Source organism: Tenrec ecaudatus, chromosome 2 (genome assembly GCF_050624435.1).
Source record: "Tenrec ecaudatus isolate mTenEca1 chromosome 2, mTenEca1.hap1, whole genome shotgun sequence".
Taxonomy (NCBI): domain Eukaryota; kingdom Metazoa; phylum Chordata; class Mammalia; order Afrosoricida; family Tenrecidae; genus Tenrec; species Tenrec ecaudatus.
The window spans coordinates 218,630,821-218,652,976 of record NC_134531.1 but is presented as its reverse complement, the minus strand read 5'-3'; positions in this window follow the sequence as shown (position 1 = coordinate 218,652,976).

The window sequence follows — 22,156 nt, the reverse complement described above, 5'->3', positions numbered from 1 at the left end:
CCGTGATATTATTGCTGTTATTCACCTTCCTTTGCTTAATTTTTACATACCCAGCCTTTATTTTTTATTCTTCAGCTGTCCTCTGCATGTTTTAGGTCTACATAACCGGTTGGCCATCAGGTAATGGCGTTTGTGCGCCTTACAGGGGATTGCTGTTTTTTTAGACACATCCTCTGTCTGTGTCAACGGTTCCTTTTTCCACGTGGCAATATTGCCCTTGGCTTTGTAATTTGTTTCCAAACGACATCACGTTATTAGAATCGTATTCTTTTACTCATTTAGTCAGTTGACTACTGGATAAATATTTACGTCTCTAGTCGACACTGGCCGCTGTTCTAGGAACTGGAGGTCTAAGATTGAATAAACCAGACAAAGTCCTTGCTCGTATGGGAACAGACAATTAATAATTAATCACATGGACAAATAAAGCAGTAGTGTAAGGATCAAACAGGATAATTGGTCAGGGAGTATGTGCTCCTGGCTTAAAGCCTGACTGAAGTACAGAGTTCAAATCCATGTGGCTGTTGTGTAATGACTGCATGGAGAGTATGTCAAAACAGCATCGTAAAAGTAGACAGAGAACCAATTATGTGAGACCATCTATGTCCTGGTGAGGCTTTCAGAGGATTTTAGGCAAGGGAACTGTCTGGTAAGAGAAAATATGCATAAATTATATGTTTATAATTGTAATATATGTATAAACTGTAGCCTTTTTCAAACATGCTCTTGTTAGGGGCCATCGAGTCAGTTGCATATATGGTGTCTATCTTGTAAAGAGCCTTCTCTTTTATCACGGCCCCTTTACTTTACCAAGCTTCACATCTTTCTCCAGGGAAGCCTGACAACATGTCCAAAGTATGTGAGACAAAGTCTTACCATCCTTGTCTCTAAGGAGAGCTCTGGCCACACTTCATCAAAGACAGACTTCTTTGTCCTATAGGCAGTCCATGGCACTTTCAGTATTCTTCTCCAATGCCACAATTCAAATGCATACTTTCTCCTTCAGATTTCCTTATTCAATGCCCAACTTGCACATGCATATGAGGCAATGGAAATAACCACTACTCGGGTCATCCTTGTTTTTCAACACTCTAAAGAGGTCTTGGGCAACCGATTTACCCAATGCAACACATCTTTTGATCTCTGCACTGATGTTTCCATGAGCATTGATCCAAACAAGAATTTAAGCTCTAATACATACCGCCTCCCTGTGATATTGGATTTAAAAAAATCCTTTGATCACCTTAAGCTGGAAATATGTTGCCTCTGCATGGGCTAGCTGATACCTTTTTCAGATGGCTGTTTGTTTATTTTTATTTATTTAAGATTATTTTATAGGGGGTTCTTTCAACTTCTGTTACAATCCATACATCAATTGTATCAGACGTATTAGTACATACACTGCCATCATTCTTTTCTAAATATTTACTTTCTTTTGAGCCCTTGGAATCAGCTCCTCTTTATCCCCCCCCACCCTCATGGCCTCTTGATATATTATAGATTGTTATTATTTTCATATCTCACACCGACCACAGTCTCCCTTCCCCTCTGGTTTCTGAAAACCTAAGAATATTTTACAATGATCATTCTGATGATCGTGTGAAAAGTGAGTTATAGGAGCGAGTGTGGGAGTGTAGGGACACAGTTGAAGGATATTGTAGCAGTCCTAGAGGAGGTGATGATGATGAAAATTTGTGGCAGAGTAGAAATGAGAAAAGTAGAAGATTATATGACATATTTGACATATATAGGTATGGCATAATTTCTTTCTTCAGCTCTGACAGTTCAATTTTAAAATCTCATTTTCTTGTCCATATTTTTGTTAGCGTAAAGAAGTTGGAGTCAGAGATTTTTTTCCATTTCCAGCATACATCTTTTTAAAAAAAATCATTTTATTGGGGGCTCATACAACTCATATCACAATCCATCCAATGTGTCAAGCACATTTGTACATTTGTTGCCCTCATCATTCTCAAAACATTTGCTTTCGACTTGAGCACCTGGTATCAACTCATTTTTTCCCTTTCCTCCCCCGCTCATTCCACCTGATAATTTATAAATCATTATTTTTCCATGTCTTACACTGACTGATATCTCCCCTCACCCACTCTTCTGTTGACCATTTCCTAGGGAGGAGGTTATATGTAGATCCTTGTAATCAGTTCCTCCTTTCTACCCCACCTCCCCTCCACTCTCCCGGTATCGCCACTCTCACCACTGGTCCTGAAGGGTTCATCTGTCCTGGATTCCCTGTGTTTCCAGTTCCTGTCTGTACCAGTATACATCCTCCAGTCTAGCCAGATTTGTAAGGTAGAATTGGGATAATAATAGTGGGGGTGAGGAAGCATTTAAGAACTAGAGGAAAGTTGTATGATTCATTGTTGCTACACTGCACCCTGATTGGCTTGTCTCCTCCCCGTGACCTTTCTGTAAGGGATGTCCAGTTGCCTACAGATGGGCTTTGGGTTTTTGTTCTTTGATGCCTGATGCCTGATCCCTTTGACACCTTGTGATCACTTGTTGCTTCTCAGCTTGAAGGCCGCTTGTTTACCTTCAAGCCTTTAAGACCCCAGATCTTTTGATAGCCGGGCACCATCAGCTTTCTTCACCACCTATACTTACGCACCCATTTGTCTTCAGGGATTGTGTCGGGAAGGTGAGCATCATGGAATGCCAGTTTAATAGAACAAAGTGTTCTTTCATTGAGGGAGTACTTGAGTGGAGGCCCAATATCCATCTGCTACCTTAACACTAAACCTATAAATATATGCACATAGAGCTATTTCCCCATCATCATATATAAATATATTTACGTATATACATACCTGTATTTAGACCTCTATAGATGCTCTTTTCTGGCATACATCTTTGGAAGGATTTGTTTGGTCTTTTATGTTTGTATTATCTTTCTTCTTTTATTACCATAGAGTTTTGGACCCAACGTGATGTGAGTAGAATATCTCCTGTTTATCTGACCTCTATTAGAACCCTCCACCTAGAATTTATTCTGAAAGGTGGATGCTAACAGTTTTGAGCTTCAGTTGCTTGAGAGTGACATCAGTTGACATTTCCTCACTCTTCCCTGGACTCCCTGTATTTGTCTGTCCTTGATTCCTGTCTCTTCCTGCCTTTCTGGGCTTTGTTTTGGGGAAAACACTGGTCTCTTCCCGGTCATTGTTCTGAGAAGGGTGTTTCTCATAAGTGTTATGGTTCACTTTACAGGCTTATCTGTTGTTCGGCTAAAAGGCAATTCCGGGGGTGGGGCTAGCGGGTGGGGGGTTCAGTTCCAGGTTTCAAGGGTGTTGAAGTGCCACAGTATTGAGGGTTCCACTAGTCTCTATCAGACTCATTTTGAATTTACTTACGTGTGTAAAACTCTTCTTCATGTTTTAGAATAGGAGTCTTATATAATATTTGTTCCTTTGTAATTAATTAATATCATTCAACATAATGCTCTCTAGGTTCATCCATGTTGTGAGATGTTTTGTAGACTCATTATTATCTCCTTCTTTATTTCTTTCATACAACTTTTTATTGTGTATTAGGTAGAGGTTTACATGTCAGAATACCATTGTTTTGCATCCAGCAACTTAATAGAACTCTATCAAACCTTCCAGTGGCTTGCTCTGTCCCCTGCACCCCACTTTTCTTAACTCCCTCTTGTAGGATATTATCTTCCACCCAAGTTACTATCTTATCTACCCTCCAGCCTTCTCTTCCGTTTGATAATGTTCCATGCGCTTACTAAATGGACAGCCAAGTAGTAAGAGTTTAGTGACTCATTATTTCGATCCTAAATTCAGATACCAATTGTCTTCTCATCCTGCTGCTTCTGGGTCCAAATGTGCTGTCTGTGTTTCCTGCCTAGCCATAGAACTCACTGATTCTTCAACTTCCCACTAAACACTACCAGTTATGCAAAAGCATCGGTGAGTTTTACAGATTTTACTGAAGGTTAATAGGGAGATAGGTGAGGAGTTATATATCCCACACTCAATTCCAGAAATACCGAAAAGTTCTCATTTGACATTTCGTTGTTTCAGTGCTCCTCTGTGTGTGTCATTACTTGGTGTCACAGATTGAATTTTGTTATGTTAGTGGAGTTATAGGGAGAGTCCTACACCCAATCACTTCTGAGTTCTACAAAGACCCTTTCCTCACTTATCAACCGTCTCATTAGATGTTTTGATTCATGCCTCTCTGTAGTTCTAAGGGATTTTATTTAATCATTTTAAAGGTAATTTCCATATAGCTTTTTTGTTTTTCTTTCAGAAACTCTCATTAGTCAGATACTTAATCTCCCCAATGATCTTCTATATCTTTCATCTTCTAGTTCGTGGAGCCTAGATTTATGTTTTAATTTCCCTTATGCTCTAGAGTATTTTCTCTACATTGTGCTCTAATACTTCTGTTTAGATCTTATTGAAAACTTTAAAAGTTTTCATTTAAGATCTCTGTTTGGTAGCTTCAAAATAACACCGCTATTTTATAGGTGCAATAAAATTGTACATTGCTCTGAGACTCTTGAGTAGATATGCTAAAAGCATTCTCTTCTTAGAAAGAAAAACGATCTGTTTCCTCTGGTGTCAGTTTTTTCCCCCTCCTTTCCCCTATTTATATTTCCTTTCCCTCTCTTCCATTTTACAGGCTTTCCTCAAATGTATGATGATTCTTTGAAGTGCGAGGCAGAGAGTGCTGTTTATGGAAACAGGACTTGCCAAAGGGAGGCTCCCCTTTAGCCAGAGGCAGCAGGAAGCTGCTTTCAACCTGAGGATCTCTCAAAAGCCACAAGTAGAGGATTTCAAAGGGGGGTGCCAACACCTACACTGCCTCCCTCATGATTTCCCTCCCAGTTTGTTCAATTGCTTTAGAAGCATCTTCAGCTCTGCGTATTTGTCTTTGCCTATGTGTGCCCATACGCAGGTGTGCATCTTGGTGTGAGTGTGGTAGGGGTGTGAGGCAGGACATGCCTGGGTACCTGGCAGTTTGGATTTTCAGCTCTCCTCTCCTCCATGTAGTCACATCTCTCTTCAACTATGGACGATCCCTAGGGCCCATCTCTCGGGTCAGTTCTTGCCATCGCAGCCCCTCTGCTTGGACGGGTACTCCTAGCTGCATCGCTGACATGGTTACTCAAAATTTACTTTAAAAAAATCAACTGTCTATCTTCAAGAGATGTCTTGAAATCACTGATGCTCCTTCTATTCTTTTTTAGCTGTCATATTCTTTTATTATTTACTATTAATGTGTGCAGGGAGAAGATGACAACGTCATGTTTTCCAGAATATTATCTCCAACAGGCTTTCAAGAACTATGACTTTTCAAAAGTGGATCTCTGAGCCTTGTTTCTGAGGGACATCAGGTGGAGTCCAACCACCAACTTTTTGGTTAATAGCCAAGTGACTAGCATCAAATGCTACCCAGAGAGAAGGTAGGTATGTAAACACATGAACTTGGTCTGCCATCTGGAATTGAAAGCTCCTAATTTAAAGAGATCATTTTGGCTGCTTTATAAGAAGAGATGGAATGTTTTGAACAGTAATTTAGAACTGTGGGCATGTAATATTTTTATTTTCAATGTCTGCTCAACGAAATAGAAAAGTTTCTTTTGTGGTTAGGTTGTTCTGTATAAATTCTTTGAAAGATAACTGTAGTTTCCCCCCCACCACCCTTTTGGTGACAAAACTATGAAATTAAAAAATAGGAGACCTTGGCATAGTATGGTTAATTCCACATGAAAATTTATATGTTTACATTAGAACTTCTTTCACATGTTGATTTATAGATTTGTTCTGTTTTCTGTAAGTGATAACAGAAACCTCTGGGGTGGACCAAAGCAGGTGCAGACATTTAAGTGATTGGTTGCTAACCTAAAGGTCTTCAGTTCAAACCTACCAGCCATTCTACAGGACAGAGATGTGACAACCTACTTCCATAAAGGTGACAGCCTTTAGAGTCACTCCTTGACTTGATGGCAAATAGGTTTTTTAGGGGGGTTTGGGTAGGGTTGGGTGGGATGAACCCATAATATCTGACAATCGAAATGTAATAACCATGTAGACTCAAATGATATTTATTTATTGTGAATTAGGTGAAATTCATACACATTTTGCTTCATGTCTCTGATTGCTGTCTTCACAATGCAACATCACATATTCCACCTTCTACCTGTGTTTCCTGTTTCCATTCCGCCTTTTCCCCTAACCTTTCTGAACTTAGTCTTTGGGTAAATGCTGCCCTTTTGATCTCCAGTGGTTGATAATTAAAGTAGGGATACATCCGTAGTCTTACTAGTCCCCTTACAGATCTGCCAATTGTTTGGCTGAAATTTGAGTCATGGGGATGACTTCATTCAAATTGTGTTTTGCTGTGGAATTCACTGTATTATAGAACCTTTATGCAAGTTATTTCCCTGCCTCAATAAAATCTTTCCCGACTTAAAAAAAAAAAAAAGAACCTTTAGTGCACGCATTCTGCCCGAGAGTCACCCACTTGCAATATCCAGTGCATTTTTTTCTAATGATAAGTTTATTACTTAATGTAAATGTACTTTCTAGATAAGTTTACCTATATTGTCTGAATATTAGTTCAATGATATTTTCTTACATTTTCAAATGGTTTGGGGAAAATAAAATAATGCATAAAATGTACCGAAGGCTTCTGAGTATTGGGAGTGACAATAAAGAATGCAAACCACAAAGAGAAGTCGGGCACAGGAGACAGGTACAAACATTATGCAGGACTATGTGAGGATGCTGTAGGAGCATCTTATGGGAAAGCTGGTGCGGCAGCTGGGTTTTATGTCAACGTGAAGATTCATGAAATTGCATTGGGTTTATGGACTTGAATTGGACTGGGCTGGGATGCCTTTTTGATATATAATTACTTCTTGATATAAAGCTATTTCTTATACATAGATGATATTCCTGAATTTGTTTTTCTAGACAAGGCCTAACACACCTGGTCAGTATCTATCAATCGTCTCTTCTCTATTCCTGTTTATTTTTAAGTTATAGATTAACATTTTAAAAATGTTTAAAACATTTTATTAGGGGCTCCTACAACTCTTATCACAATCCATACATACATCATTTGTGTCAAGCACATTTGTACGTTTGTTGCCACCATCATTCTCAAAACACCTGCTTTCTACTTGAGCTCTTGGTATCAGCTCATCATTTCCCCCCCTCCTTCCCCATTCCCCCATGAACCATTGATAACTTAGAAATTATTATTATTTTGGATTAACATTTTATATTAAACAAAATATTTATTGTATCTCTTAACCCCTATACCTAAACCTATGGGTTTTCTTTGTTGTGCCAATGAGATGGATTTCACGTGAGGTGTGCTGTAAGCCAGGTGCTCTGGTGATGCTCTGAGTTAGACATTGGGCTGCTAACTCCAGGTCTGTGGTTGACATCCATCAGCTGCTCCTGAAGAGAAAGATGAGGCTGTCTGTTCCCATCAAGGTGTCCATTCTGCCTATGGGGTGGCTGTGAGTCAGATCCGATTCAATGGCGGTGGATTTAAACTTGTTATTTTGGTGTTTTAAGAGATGGAACTTATTTATTGATGTAGGTGAGAGAAGAGAGAGACATCACGTGAAGATTGTCCAGGAGTGGAAGCTGAACAGGGACAGAACCAACAAAAAGAGAGAGCTTGTATTTGGATTTCTAGCCTGGGAAGCTGTGGGAAAATACATTTCTCTGTGTTAATGCCACCCATCCACTTGGGGCATTCCTGATACGGCAACCCTAGAGAATTAAGAGGGTGCATGAATCCTCTATTGTGAGAATGGATTTCCTGTGTGATCTAGGGGCATGGGGCCACAAGTTAGGATTGCTTTTTTAAAAAAATCATTTTAGTGGGGGCTTTTACAATAATCCATAGATCAATTGTACCAAGCACATTTGTATATATGTTGCCATCATCATTTTCTAAACATTTTATTTATACTTGAGCCCTTGGTATCTGCTTTTCATTTTTCCCTTCCTTCCCTCCCTCCCACCCTTGTGAACTCTTGAAAAATTATAAGTTATTATTGCTTTCATATCTTACACTGTCCACTGTCTCCCTTCACCCCCATTTCTGTTGTTCGTCCTCCTTGGGTGGTGGATTATATGTCGATTGTTGTGACTGGGGAAGGTGGGGGGACCTTCGCCCTACCCTTATGGTATCACTACTTCAATTGCTGTTCATGAGTGGTTTGTCTATCCTGGATTCCGTGTGTCAAGAGCTTTTATCTGTACCACCTCCAGTGTACATGCTCCAGTTTAACCAGATTTGTAAGGTAGAACTGGGGTCATGAAAGTGGGTTATATTGATATCGGGCTACTGTTCTCACATAATGGTGATGAAGGGGCTCACCAGGACCTCCATGTCCTCAAGCCATTTCCTCACTGAGTTGAAGAGACTCTTCATTCAGTGTTATGGATTGAATTTATTTCTCTTCTTCTCCAATGTTATCAACTTGCGTAGGCCTTTGATTCTAGTATTATATGATTCTCCCGCATTTTGTGATCTGAATGTCATAATTTTATGTGTGGTGAATACTAACCTGAATCATGCTGATTAGGCAAGACTAAAGGCAGTTAGGATAACCTACACAACCTACAGGGTTAGGTTAGGTTATATTTTGAGTCAGTCTCTCTCTTTTAAAATCATTTTATTGGGGGCTCGTACTATTCCCATCACAATCCCTACATCCATCCATTGTGTCAAGCACATTTGTATATTTGTTGCCATCATCATTCTCAAAACACTTGCCTTCCACCTGAGCCCTTAATATCAGCTTCCCACTTCCCCCCCTCCCTCATGAACCCTTCATAATTCACAAATAACTCCCCTGACCTTTCTCTGCTGTCCATCCCCCAGGGAGGAGGCTATACGTAGATTCTTGTAGTCGGTTCCCCCTTTCTACCCGACATTCCCTCTACCCTTCAGGCATCAGCACTCTCACCACTGGTCCTGAAAGAGTCATCTGTCCTGGATTCCCTGTGTTTCCAGTTGCTATCTGTACCAATGTACATCCTCTGGTCTAGCCAGATTTGTAAGGTAGAATTGGGATCATGATAGTGGCGGGGAAGAAACATTTAAGAACTAGAGCAACGTTATATGTTTCTTCGTTGCTACCCTGCCCCCTGACTGGCTCATTTCCTCCCCACAACCCTTCAGTGAGGTGGTGTCCAGTTGCCTACCAATGGGCTTTGAGTCTGCACTCACCCACATTTACAATGATATGATTTTTTTGTTCTTTAATGCTTGATACCTGATCCCTTTGATAGCTCGTGTTTCTTCCATGTGGGCTTTGTTGCTTCTGAGCTAAATGGCCACTTATCTTCAAGACCCCAGACGCTATGTCTTTTGATAGCCGGGTACCATCAGCTTTCTTCACCATATTTGCTTATGCACACATTTGTCTTCAGTGATGGTATCAGGAAGGTGGGCACCCAATGATATGATGTTTAGTTCTTTGATGTCTGATATCTGGTCCCTCTATACCTTGTGGTCAGACAGGCTGGTGTGCTTCTTCCATGTGGGCTTTGATGCTACTCAGCTAGATGGCCACTTGTTTGTCTTCATGCCTTTAGGATCGCAGATGCTATATCTTTTGATAGATGGGCACCACCAACTTTGTTCACCACTTTTGCTTATGCACACATTTTTCTTCAGCAGTTGTGTTGGGAAGGCGTGCATTCTAGAATGCCAATTCAATAGAACAACGTGTTCTTGCATTGAGTACATGCTTGAGTGGAGGCCCAATGTCCATCTGCTGCCTTAATACTAAACCTATAAATATATGCACATAGATCTGTTTCTCCACACTCTTATATAAATGTATTTACATATATACACTCCAGTCTTTAGACTTCTATAAATACCCTTTGTTGCCTAGTTCTTTCATCTATTTCCTTTTACTTTTTCTTGTCCCACTATCAAGCTCAGCCTTTATTTGGGTTTCAGTAATTTCTCTTGGTTACATTGCCCTTGCTGAATCCCTACCAGGCCTCTTACACCCTCCTTGCCACTGATTTTGAGTCACTTGTTGCTCCCCTGACCCTGGGTTGGTCAGCACCACCTCCTTACCCCTGCCTGAACCATTGGTCCCGTTATTTTCTCCTCCAGACTATTCATCCAGTCTCTCTTATCTAGATAGATCTGTAGAGATAATAATATGCACCAAAAATTAAGCCATAGCAAGATAGGCGATGAGTGAGAACACAGCGATGACAACAAAAAAGGAAGCCAATTACCTATAGAAGAATAAATTTATTAAAAGAAAAAAATTTTTAAACAATTTATTAGGGGCTCATACAACTCTTATCACAGTCCATACATATACATACATCAATTGTATAAAGCACATCTGTACATTCTTTGCCCTAATCATTTTCTTTTTTTTCCTCCTCTTTTCTTTTTTTACATTTTATTAGGGACTCATACAACTCTTATCACAATCCATACATATACATACATCAATTGTATAAAGCACATCCATACATTCCCTGCCCCAATCATTCTCAAAGCATTTGCTCTCCACTTAAGCCCTTTGCATCAAGTCCTCTTTTTTCCTCTCCCTCCCCGCTCCCCCTTCCCTCATGTGCCCTTGGTAATTTATACATTGTTATTTTGTCATATCTTGCCCTATCCGGAGTCTCCCTTCCCCCACTTCTCCGCCGTCCCTCCCCCAGGGAGGAGGTCACATGTAGATTCTTGTAATCAGTTCCCCCTTTCCAACCCACTCACCCTCCACTCTCCCAGCATCGCCCAAAAGAAAAAAATTAAAAAAGAAAGAAAAACCTGTAAATAGATCAAGGTCTGATTTGTATCTCTAGACATGTCCTTCAGTCAGGTCCCATGGGATACCATGCTCTGGCCCCAGGGTCTGTCCTTTGTACTCCCTCAGGGCCTCCCTGCTCTGTTGCCATGGTTGCTCTGCTGCACACTTTTATTGGTTTGCTTTGGTGTCCCACAGTTAGTCTGGGCCAGTCCCGACACTGAGTCTCCAGTGTTGTCCCCCTTAGGGCCCTGGGCCATCAAGGGACGGTGTGTCTCATAATGAGATCAGTCATATTGTCCACTCTGTCCATTGGCTGTTCAGAGCAGGAATATCATCCTTCAGGCTTGGTGGGCCAGGCTGTACTCCACTCTCTATTCCTCCCCCTTCATTTGCTCCCGTTTTCTCTGATCAGACATGCCCCTCTCCCCTAGCTGCAGCTTCAGTGCCGTCTTCTCAAGTAAATTCCCTGGGGGTAGGGGCAGTTGTCCACGTAGCTGGTATGGGGGTGGAGCCCTCCAGCCCCTCCACTGGCTCCCCACTCCTTGCTGGCATGCTGCATTCGTCTGGTACTGGCATTAAATCTGGTCCCTCTTTTCCTGTGGAGACACAAACAGTACCCTCCGGATGGGTCAGTGCCCTGTTCCCCATCACACATCTTATTTTTTTCTTTCCCTTTTCCTCCCTCCCTGCCCCCTTTTTAGTTGGCTATTATATGTACCCCTGGATTTGGTTTGGCCCCTACCATACTACCTGGACCTCACCCCTGGAGTGTTTGTATACAGCTTTTTCCCCGTGCCCCTTTTGCATTTACATTTCTTTATCTATCTATCTATCTATCTATCTATCTATCTATCTATCTATCTATCTATCATCTATCATCTAAACTTACCTCAGTGCCCTCATGTTATACTTGTCCTTTTGTGCTTGGCTTACTTCACTTAGCATAATTTCCTCCAGTTCTTCCCGTGCGGCGATATGCTTCATGCATTCATCACTGCTTTTTAGTGATGCATAGTGATCCATTGTATGTGTGAACCACAGTTTTTTAATCTATTTGTCTGTTGATGAAAATTTGGGTTGTTTCCAACTCCTTGTGATTGTGAACTGTGCCGCAATGAACATTGGAGCACAGATGTCTGGTCTTGGTTTGTTTCTTGCCTCTTCTGGGTATATGCCCAGTAGGGGGATTGCTGGGTCATATGGTAGCTCAATTTCCATCCGTTTTAAAAATCGCCAAATCGATTTCCATAGTGGCTGTACATAACTACAGGTCCAGCAGCAGTGGATGAGAGTTCCTGTCTCCCCACAGCCCCTCCAACACTTGTTGCTTTCTGATTTTTTGAATTGGGCTACCTTTGAGGGTGTTAGGTGGTACCTCATTGTTTTAATTTGCATTTCTCTTATGGCTAAAGATAGGAAGCATTTTCTCATATGTTTGTTGGCCATTCGGATATCTTCCCCTGTGAAACTTCTGTTCAGGTCCTTTGCCCACCTCTTCAGTGGGCAATTGGTTTTTCTCTTATTGAAAGCTTATAAAATATTGTAGATTTTAATAATAAGGCCTTTGTCTGATGTGTCATTGCTAAAGATGTTTTCTCAGTCCGTGGACTCTCTTATTACTCTCTTGGTGAATTCTTTTGATGCACACAGGTGTCTTATCTTCAGTATATCCCACTTGTCTATTGGTGACGCCTCTGTATTTGTATCCTTCCCTATTTCTGATAGTCTTATATATTCCCTGTGCCAAAGTTCTCAGGTTTGTCACAATTCCCTCATTAATGGCCTTAATTGTTTGGGGTTTATCTCAAGGTCTGTGATCCACCTTGAATTTATTCTTGTGCATGGAGTGAGGTAAGGCTCTTGCTTCATTTTTCTGTAGGTAGATATCCATTTTTTCCAGCACCATTTATTGAAGATGGCATCTGCTTCCCATTTGATATTTTTGGGGCCCTTATTAAAGATCAGTTGCCTGTGTGCTGATGTTTTTATTTCTGGGTCTTCAGCTCTTTTCCATTGGTCTGAATATCTGTCATTGTGCCAGCACCACACTGTTTTGACTACTGTGGCCATATAGTACATGCTAAAATCAGGTAGAGCAAGCCCTCCCACTTTGTCCTTCTTCTTGAGGATTTCTCTGATAATTCTGTTTTTCCATTTCTTTGAAGAAGGATGGTGGTATTCGTATCGGGATAGCATTGAACTTATATAGTGCCTTGGGCAGAACTGACATCTTTACTATATTGAGTCTTCCAATCCACCAGCATGGGATATTCTTCCATTTGTTGAGGTCACTCTTGATTTCTTGTAGTAGTGTTTTAAATTTTCCTCATGCAAATCTTTCGTTTTTTTAGTCAGGTATTTCAATTTGCACTTGGCTAATGTAAAGGGTACTATCTTTTTAATCGTCTCTTTTGTGATCTTGTCTGATGTGTAGAGCAGTCCAATAGACTTCTGTTTGTTAACTTTGTATCCTGCCACTCTGCCATATTCCTCTATTGCTTCCAACACTCCATTTGTGGAGTTTAAGGGATCTTCGATATATAGAATCATATCATCTTTGAATAATGATAATTTGGCCTCTTCCTTCCCCAGCTGAATGCCTTTAATGTCTTTCCTTTGTCTTATGCTGTTAGCTAGGACCTCCAGTACGATGTTAAATAAGAGTGGGGACAAGGGGCATCCTTGTCTGGTCCCCTTCTTCAATGGAATTGTTTTCATCTTTTCTCCGTTAACTACCGTTACTCCATTGTCCACATTAGCTGTAGGTTTTTCACATATGGCTTGTATGATATTGAAGAATTTTTTGTCTATTCCTATCTTCTTGAGCGTCTTAAACAGGAATACGTGATAGATATTGTCAAGTGTTTTTCCGCGTCTATCGATGTTATCATGTGGTTCTTATCATTTTTCCTGCCAATGTGGTGAATATGCTGACGGTCTTTCGTATGTTGAATCATCCCTGAATCCCTGGTATGAATGAGTCCCACTTGGTCACGGTGAATTATTTTTTTAATCTGCTTTTGTATTCTATTGGCCAGTATTTTGTTAAGGATTTTTGCACCAATGTTCATTAGGGATTTTGGTCTATATTTCTTGATTCTCGTGACATCTTTGCCTGCTCTAGGTATCAGAGTTATACTAGCTTCATAGAAAGAGTTTGGGAGTTTTTCGTCTTTTTCTATGTTCTGGAAGTGTTTGTATAGGATTGGTGTCAGTTCTTCCCTGAATGCTTGGTAGAATTATCCTCTGAAGCCATCTGGCCCGGGGGATTTTTTTGTTGGTATTCCCTTGATTATCTTGTCTATTTCTTCCATTGCTATGGGTCTGTTGAGGTTCTTGACATCCATCTGGGATATTCTAGGGAGTGATCGTGTTTCCAAATATTTGTCCATGTCTTCCAAATTGTTGAATTTGTTAGAGTATAGTCCTTCATAGTACTGTGTAATTATCATTTGATTTCATTAGGGTCTGTTGTAATGTCCCCTGTTTCTTCCCTTGGAAATGTCATTTGTCCCTTCCTTTCTTTGGTTAGGTTTGCCAGAGGTCTGACAATTCTGCTAATTCTTTCAAAGAACCAACTTTTAGCAGCATTATTTTTTTCCATAGTTTTCTTGTTTTCCCTCTTCTGTATCTCGGCTCTGATTTTTATTATATATAGCCTCTTGCAATTGTAGGTTGTTCTGTTGACTCTGCTCTAATTGGTGTAAGTTTTGTGTCAGTATATCATCCATGAGTCTCTCATCTTTTTAATGTGTGCATTTATTGCTATCAGCCTTCCTCTAATAAATGCCTTTGCTGTATCCTACAGGTTCTGGTACATTGTATTTTCATTCTCATTGGTTTCTAGAAATTTCCTGATTTCATCTCTGATCTAAGTCAATACCCACTCCTTTTGCAATAGAGAATTGTTCATCCTCCAATTGTTTGCCCTTGTTTTCTTCACCGTCCTTCTGTTAATTTCCAGCTTTATGGCGCAGTCATCGGAGAGAGATGTCTGTATAACCTCTATGTGCTTGAATTTACTCAAATTCGACTTGTGTCCCAGCATGTGTTCTATTTCCAAATATGTGCCATGTGGACTTGAAAAGAATGTGAATTTTTTTTGCGTGTGGGTGGAAATCTCTGAAAATATCTATCAAGTCAAGTCGTCCAATTGTGCTATTTATATCTGTAGCCTCCTTGTTGAGTTTCTTTCCCAATGATCTGTCTTTTTCAGAGAGTGGTGTATTAAAGTCACCAACTATAATCGTTGAGCCTGTGATCTCTTTTTTCATCTTTTGGAGTGTTTGATTTATGAATTTCGCAGGTCTCTCTTTAGGAGAATATATGTTTATTATGTTCACTGGTTCTTGGTCTATTGTTCCTTTGAGCATTATATACTGCCCCTATTTTTCTCTTGTTATGGCCTGTATCTTGCAGTCAATTTGGTCAGATATTAAGATCACTACCCTGCTTTTTTTGCATTACCATTTACTTGGTATGTTTTTCTCCAGCCTTTAATTATCAACCTGTTTTTGTCTGCAAGCTTGAGATGAGTCTCCTGGAGACAGCAAATCAATGAGTTATGTTTCCTGAGTCTGTCTGTTAGCCTCTGCTTTTAATGCCTGAGTTCAGGCCATTGACATTCAGTGTTATTATATCCACCTGTGGACTCTGTGATGTCATCTTGTCCCTTTTGTGTTGAATATTTTCCTATCTACCTGTCTTATCCGCTTGTGTTGCACGTGTGGTTTATGTTTGCCTTCTTTCCACTATTGAGCTGATGCTATCCTGGGGGCTGTTTCCTCTTTGTCACCCTCTGGGTGGAGTTGTTCTATGTGATGGTCTCTTATTTGCCCTCGGTGAGTGTTGATCTTCTGCCCATACTGGAGCGGCAAGGATCTTTTGTAGTTGGGTTTCTTTTTATGTATTCTCTGAGGATGTCCTTGTCTGGGATATTGTCAGTCTTTTTTGAAATATTAAATAGATTAAAAAAGTGAGCAGAAATCAGAGGGACCTCCATAACACCAAGAAGAAGAACCACAAGTGGAACACATTCTTCGGACCCAAGATCTCTGTGCTGAGAACCTTCTAGACTCAAGAAAGATTGAAGCCAAGACCTATGTAGATCTCCAATGAATGCCAAGTCCACAGATCTTGAAACAAGGACCTTCCTCAGGTCCAACACAGAAAGTCTTCGTTTAAAGTTGATGCTGATAATTCAGATTTCTAACCTCCGAAGCTGGGAGAGAATGCAAGTCTGTTGGTTGAAGCTGTCCACTTGTGGGACTTCTGTTATAGCAGCTCTGGATGTCTAAGTCACACAGGAAAAGACAGAGCACGTGACTCTAGCTTTTGTCCTTCCTTCCAGCGTTAGTGCTGTGTCCAGCAGTCACGTGGCCCATCAGTCCAGTAAGCCATATTTTATACAATCACGTGTTCCCAAGAATTTCTGTGCAGAAGATTTTAAAAAATAAATTACATATAAAGCATATTTTAGAGGAATTGCATCTCCAAGGAAATCTAAGGCGGTGTTTTTAAATAAAGCATATTAGTATCCATTCAATCGTAAATCATTTGTTGAGCAATTGCTATGTGTAGTTGTGGATAAAAAAGGTAACGAGGAGAGGATTCACAATCTATGAGGGAAAGACAAGCTGCAGCAAAAGCAACAAAAGTATCCTAAGTACAAATTCTCATTTGAACAAATGATTGTTGTGTTAGACAGGGTTCTCTAGAGAGACAAACCAGATTGCTAGTAATTATATATAAATATATTTATAAAGATAGATATAGAATTCAAGAAATGAACTGTTAAATTATATACAGATAGATAATACAAGAAATTAACAGTTAAATTATAAAGCAGTGAGACACTAGCAGTCCTTTAAGGCTTGAGAGCCACCAGTTGCCAGTCCCCTTCTGTAGAGAGAGCTGGGCTATATATAGCCAGGCAGCAAACAGCAAGGCAGGTCCCCAACTGTCATCAACTGTTGGTCCCCAGCTCCAGAGATGAACATTCCAATCGAGTGGGCTTAAAGGGACCTCAACTTACAGCGACACAGTCCACAGGCTAGGCATCCCATAGGTAGTGTACCCCTTTAAACCGAGGCACAGAACAACCAAGGTGAGGCTCGCCGAGCCATTTATCTCTCTGCCCTTCAGTTAATCCTACTTGTGTTTATCGGCCAGGCGGCACAATAAACTATAGCAATTGTGAAATGAATATACGTGTGTGTCTAACACCCAGGTTGAGAGAGAGAACATCGCAGACACCCAGGGGCCACCGCCATCGTTCCGACTTACTTGAACTTCCCCTGAGAAGGGAACCTGTCGTTGCTCTGCATCCTTGTCAGCACTTGATATTGCCAATCTTTTAAACTTTAGTCATTCTGATGGGTGTATAATGTTTTTATAGCTTTGGCCAGAACCAGGATTTGGTTTTAGAGAACGAACTACGTGTGATGTTCTTACACCTAGGTATTAACCATTGTTAGAAAAGAATTTTAAAACAGAAGTATAGGTTAAGCAATGGAAGGATAAATAAAGTATCCCAAGCGGGTATCTAGGACCACACCACTGTGTATAGACATCAGGTGGTGGCTGTTTGCTGTCATTGAACTGGTTCTGACTCATAGCGACCTGATGTGTAGCACAACGTAACATTGCCCTGTGTTGCACCATCTCTAAGCTTGAGTCCATTGTCACAGCTATTGGTCCCTCCATCTCACTGAGGGTTTCTTCATTTTTGCTCTCTCTCTGCCAAACCTAATGTCTCCTCCCCCCACCCCCAATAGTTTTGTTGGCATATAAATTCCACACACAATGTCTTTTTTCAGTCATCGATCTTTCTTGAGGATGTGTCCAAAATAGATGCGCAAAGTCTCACCATATTTTTTCTAAGGGGCATTCTTGTTGTAGTTCTTCTAAGATGGATTTTTTCGCCTTTCTGGACACCCGTGACCTGTTCACGCTTCTTCACCCACACTGCCATTCAACGCCCCATTCTTGTGGTCTTCCTGTGTCGCCATCCAGCTTCTTTCCTCATGGCGGTCCAGCACAGACTGGCGGACTTCCAGGTGTAGCACTGAATCTTCCATGTCCACAACGTCTTCGCCATCCTGGGCCCCTCACCTGTGCCTCGAACCCATGCTCAGCAAGCTCCCAGCAAAGGGAGCTCTCAGCTCGAGGCAGTTCACCTTGAGGGAGCTCCCAGCTTCCCAGACATCTGGTGCAGCCACCAGACCAAAACTCTTCCCTGCTTTCCTGGCTATTACATCTTGCCTTCCTGCTATTTATTATGCTGGATGGGAAGCTTATGCAAATAATTTATTTTGGAAAAATGCCTGGGATGACTTAAAAAAAAAAAAAAGATCTCCCCAGAGCTACAGGCAGCTGATGCTCCCGGCGGGAGCTCATAGGCTACTCAGGCAGCTGAACTGCCTAAGTCTCAGTCATTCATTAACCCAACAGGCATGGGGAGGGTGGGAACTTTGAAGCAGAAAGCCCCCAAGGAGACAGGCATCGAAGTGTAGATTGTACTGGGCTTTCCTGGGGTGAGGTCCCTGGAAGTCGAGGTGAAGTTAGGAAGATGCAGGTGATCAGCCTCCCGGAGCTGGGCTCTACCTGATTTATGGGGTGACCCCACTGGCCTTTCCCAGGCAGGAAATGGGCTGTTTACTAATGCCTTTCCCTGGCCACACACCTGCAAAAGTCAGTTGGTAGTATTTAAAAATAATTTACTAGAATGAAGTTTCTGTATTTTCTTTTGGACAGTTGCCCAGTAATTGGCTGTGTGTGTTATTCGAGAAATAGCTTAACGTATGCCAAACCTGAGATGGAATATTCTCTCCTCTTCCTCTGCCGTCTGTACTCCGTTTCTGTCTTTCTCTGTCTCTGTTTTGATGTCTCTATCATTGGCTCACTCACACATATGCTTAGGTTTCTTCGTAGATGACCAAGGCTGAGGACATTATAAAAGGAGGTCCAGGCAGCTTTTTGGTTGTAAATCCTGAAGGCAGAGTTAAATCACGGGGCCTTCTCTTCATCCTCCTCCCCTTCTGCACAGCTACCACAAAGCCTCAAATCATGGATACTCATTTAATTGATCTGAAACCAGCACTCCCTGCAGATGGACAATCAGGTGGGCTTACCTCGCCCCTCCCAGGAACTCCACTTCCTGTCTTCCCTCCTGACCGCCAAAAGGCAAATGACACTTCTTGGTCCCTGGTCTGAAACCCACAATGGAGTAGCTGATGCCAGGTGGCTCTCAGCCTGTTGTGCTTATAACATATGGAGCAAGGGCCACAGAGGAAGTGGGCTCCATTCACCCGGAGGGCCTGAGACTGCCCGTACTGGGTACAATACACCATGGCAATGTTTGATTAGTTAATCGTTTCTTTCAGCAGACAAATAAGGGGAGAAGAACTTAGAATTAATGATGGGTCCCAGTTTTTCTGTCTAGTGGATTTGTGCTCTCTTCTTAGCCTCTCTCTTTTTTGTGTCCCAACTCTCCTGTACACACACACACACACACACACACACACACACACACACACACACACATCCAGGGAGTTCTTTTTTAAAAGGGCCCATTGTGAACTTACTATAAAATTTGAATATTCTCTGCTTTCTCTTAGATTGAAGTCTTTCTGTACAGGGAAACCGGGATGGGTGGGTTTATGAAGACAATAGCTGAATCAATCTGTAAAGAGTTACAGTCTCAGAAACTCCACTTGATCTTAGCCAAAAGGCCAAGAAGCGATAAGTCTAGAAACTCATGGGCAGCCCTATCTGGTGTCCTATAGGGTCACTATGGGTGGGCGTGGACTTGATGGCAATAGATGTGAGCCGATCAATGATCGCTTAGGGGAGCAGAAGGGGAGCAGGGGCAGGAACAGGGACAAGAAGGAAGAAATGTTTCCAAGATTATTGTGGCGATGATTGGGCAATCGTCTTGATATGATTGAATGACCAAATTGGATGATATGTTAATTATAGCTTAATAAAAAAATAAAACAGAACAGCACCACCACCAACAAAAAAAACCCCAAACAGTTCCCAAGCTGTCCTGGTCAACCCCGTGTGTGTCAGACTAGAAGTGCACTCCACAGGGTTTCATTGACTGGTTTTGGGGAGTAGATCGATCACTAGGCGTTTCTTCTGAGGCTCCTCTGGGTGGGCTCGAACTCCTGACCTTTCAGTTAGTGGTTTGGGTGCCCTTGGGGATTGTTGAACAAGCTGTCACTTATGTGTCAAAGGAAATGGCCATTTCCAGCTGCACGAGTCTTTTCACGGGGAAGGGGTTTCAAGTGACTGGAGCAAGTGGCTGTCGTCCGCCTCCATCGCCTCGTCTGTGAAATGAAGGGGCTCCTGGTTGCGTTGAACTGGCCCCTCTGACGGTGTCCTCATGTGTGCCAGGGTAGAAGCGCTGGGATCCGTTGGGTTTCCCAAGCTGATCTGTTGGAAGTCAATCCCCAAGACCTTCTTCTTCTTCTTCTTCTTCGTTTTAAACACTTTTATTGTGTGTGAAGTGAGAGCTTACCAACAAACCAATTTCCCATTTGACAGTTCACACCCAGATTGTTCCCCGTCATTGATTGTTATCTCCTCTGCAGTGGGTCAGGACCCTCTCCATTTCCACCCTGCCTTGTCCATCCCCATCATCCACTTCTCCCGCCCCTCGATGTTGCCCATTGGCTCTCATATAGTTGACTGCTCTAAGGAACGTGTTTCTCACAGGTCTGATTGTTTATTTTCTAGAACAGCGGTTCTCAACCTTCCTAATGCTGCTGTGACCCTTTCATACGGTTCCTCATGTTGTGGTGACCCCAACCAGAAAACTATTTTCGTTGCTACTTCATCACTGTAATTTTACTACTGTTATGAATCAGGTGACCCCTGTGAAAGGGTTGTTTGATCACCAAAGGGGTCTCGGTCCACAGGTTGAGAACTGCTGTTCTAGACCAACAATTTAGCTGAAGGGTGACCTCTGGGAGTGGCTTGAGTTCCAGATTTAAAAGGTGTCTTCGGGTGCCTCCAGTATATGTCAGTCCAGGAAGACTAATTTTTTTTTTTAAATGAACTTGAGTAGGTCTTTCTTTTACGGAGGAGTCCTGGTGGCACAGTGGTTTTGAGACGGGCGCTAACCGTAAAACCAGCAGTCTGAAACCACCGGAAACCCACCAAGGCAGTTCTAGCCTGTCCTATGGGGCCACTATGAGTCAGAATTGACTCAAGAGCACTGCATTTGGTTTTGGTTTGGTCCTTTGAAGGTGCTGCTGGGTAGTTTTGAGCCACCAACCTCTTGCCTCCTAGTCAAGTACTTAATGATTTGATTACTCCACCAAGGGCCCCCTCTTGTTCGAAACCACGCAGCCCTTGGCTTGGTGGATCCTTTGATTCCCTGGACACGCACTCTTCCTTAAGGGATCCACTCATCTTCTCAACTTTGACAGAGGTATGTCCCCCGGCTCCGGGGCTCTTTGATTCTTCATCTCCATTCACTTACAGGCAGATCTTTTCTCACTTCAAATCCTATCCCTGGGCTGGCCACTCCCAAGTTGTCTTCTCCAGTCTATATTTCTTCCCTGAATTCCAGATGTGTACATCCAAGTTCCACTGAATGTTTCCTCTTGAGGAAGATCAGAACAAACATGCTGCTCCCCCCTTTCTTGATCTCCAATGATTGATTATTCTAAGGTGTGTGCACCTCCCTCTGTTATTGTCCCTATTAGAGACGTGTCTATTGTTTGGCTGAAAATGGAGCCACATAGACTTGATGTCTCTCACTGAAACCTGTAATTTCCAACCTTTTTTATCTCACAAAATGGTAATGCTCTTCTTCTAGTCGATCCAGTCCTAAATCTTAACATCAACTCCGTGCCCCCGTGTCATAACATATTGCCACATTTTAATATTTTATCAAATATGTTTGCTATTGCTTTCGTCTGTAGATTTTTTCTCTTCCTTTATAGCTGTTTATTGTGAATTGGGTGATGGTCTCCAGAGAATATCAATCTTTCTGGCCAGATAGGGGCAGTCAGTCAATAAGGCAGGATATAATCTACAGGGGCAGGCAGTGTCTTTAGATGTAAAAGAGGCTAAACAAGCGAGCAGAGTCAGAGAGACCTATTACCACCAAGAAATCAGGAGCTGAGTACGTTCTTTGGACTTGGGGTCTCTGTGCTGAGAACGTCCTAGGCCTGGGAGAAGAGTGATGCCCAAGCTAGAGATATCACTAAGGCATACGGGGCCACAGATGTTGAAAGGAGACAAGGACTTTCCATCAGCACCAACAGAGGAAGAAAGCCTTGTCCTGAAGTGGGCGCTCTGACTTTGGACATCTAGCCCCCTAAACTGTGAGAGACTCCATTTCTGTTCCTTGAAGGCATC